The sequence below is a fragment of the Panthera leo genome, chromosome C1 (genome assembly GCF_018350215.1).
Source record: "Panthera leo isolate Ple1 chromosome C1, P.leo_Ple1_pat1.1, whole genome shotgun sequence".
NCBI classification, from domain to species: Eukaryota; Metazoa; Chordata; class Mammalia; order Carnivora; family Felidae; genus Panthera; species Panthera leo.
In genome coordinates this window covers 162,635,908-162,637,883 of record NC_056686.1, presented here as the reverse complement: position 1 = coordinate 162,637,883, position 1,976 = coordinate 162,635,908, and the positions used below count along the sequence as shown (strand labels likewise).

General features: G+C 42.4%; 1 non-coding gene across 1 annotated transcript; it reads right to left on the bottom strand.

Annotated features, from left to right (window-relative positions):
• Positions 1-1,186: 1,186 nt before the first annotated feature.
• Positions 1,187-1,347, bottom strand: LOC122229102. The gene has a single exon (XR_006206957.1). It is a non-coding gene; the product is annotated as a U1 spliceosomal RNA (small nuclear RNA).
• Positions 1,348-1,976: the final 629 nt, after the last annotated feature.

Here is a 1,976-nt window from a genome sequence, read left to right as displayed (position 1 = left end):
CCCATTTCCTGGCTCAATGTCATTGTCTACAAAATGGGATTTATAAGATGCTTTAAAAACCTCCGATCATCAAATCTGAGATGGGACAGTCTTATAGATGGCAGCATAGCTTTTTATCCTGATTAAGAGCCCAAGTTCTGGAATAATGGCTCTTCTACTTTATCAACTCTGTAACCTTGGGCATGTTACTTAACCTCCTGGAGCCTCAGTTTCCACATCTGTAAAGAGGAGATAGTCATAGTCCATGCCCCTTAGAGATTCAGCGAGATCCCACTTGTAAAGTACTTCTCCCGGTTCAGGATACAGGTGAAAGTCCAGGGAATGTTGGCTATGACTATTATCATCAGATCTAAACTGGAAGAATCTGGGGACTGTTCAACATAGCTCAGGCAACACATCTAAATTAAAAACAATAATTGCCTGCCAGATAAGAGTCCGAAGACATTGTGAAGGGGTCACATGTTATTTTAATCAGTGGATCATGAAGGCATTCAATTTCAAAGGTAGGAGACAGACAAGCTAGCAGATGTTCGAAAAAATGTTAGATTATAACCAAGAAAAAACTGTTTCAATGACTGGTTGGTAAATACTCTATAACCGGTTTCTTCAAGAGTTAATTATTCTTAAGTTTTTAAAAAATCTTTTTGTTTTATTTTCAATACAGCTAAAAAGCATTCACTGTTAAGTTTTTTAGATTTTACATAAGCACTGAAAAACCTCCATAGGTTTTTAAATACCTTTTAAAAAGGTATTTTAAAAGGTAAATAGGTAAATTGCCTATTACCGCCTAAAAAAGGTTAATATTTTTGTAAATCATTCCACTAGCTCTCACCCATGGTCTGTCTTATTACACTCCCCATTTCCAATAAATAACGTTGCTCTGTATATACTCTCCCTACATATTGCTCTTTGTACTTAGCTGTGTATTAGAAGCAACTTTTTATGCCACTTAATATTCTTTTCATTTTCTTTAACGCAATTTATTTCATGGAGTGTGGTGGTCGGCTGGTTATTTTGGTTTGTCCCCAGCTGGCTGTCAGGAGCAACTATGTAGCCTAAGCCTTCGGATACATTTCTAGAGGTGGGCTGGCTAGATCAGTGAAAATGTACTTTTTTAAAACAGCAAGCATTGTTTGTCAAACTCTCATATTTCTACCTTGATTTGGACACATAGATACACCATCTTTTTGAAGTGTGAACATGGTCCCCCACCACAAACGATGCAGTCGAGTTTCCCACCGCTGGGTAAACTGCAGAGGTCAGCAGCTTACCCGTCGTGCCATGGGTAAGCCTCGCCCTGGGAACACCACCTTCGTGATGACGGTATCTGCCCTGCCGGGGAAATATGCCACGTCCTCATCTCAGCTAGAATTTGGTGCCCCCACTGGAAAAAAAAAAAAATGTGTGTGTTTCTTCTGGGACAGACTGTCTTTGAAGCGGGTCCTGCTGGCACTAGTCGGTGGTGCTGTAAGAAGCGAATGGCCAAGGGTTCTGAGCACGGTGTCTACCTGGGTCCCGGTGGACTAAACATGTCACATGTATAACCTTCTTAGCCATGCTTCCCATGAGCGGGGGACAGCATAAACTTGAGTGTCCCGGCCAATATGCCCAACTGAATATGACTGTCGAAGTGTCTGGGGCTCTTGGTTTTCCAGGACACGTTTGTGTCACTGATGTGAGCCGGCTGTTGTTTAAAACTGTCTGTTCAGGAACTTCAACCCCTTTTTTAAAGGGATTTGAAATATAAGCTTCTATGTGCACAGCATATCCCCGGGAGGAGGCGCAAGCAACTGGGGACAAGGTTTGCCTCTGGCCAGGGAGAGGGAAGGGATTGCAACTGGGCGAGAGACATCCTTCACACTGGATCCTTCGCACGGTTTTGCTTTCTTACCGGGTGCGCATATACAAAAGGGAAATTTTTCAGCCAGAAAGACGAAGCCCAAAAGAGACAAGCATGCATGTAGATGTTTCGCGTT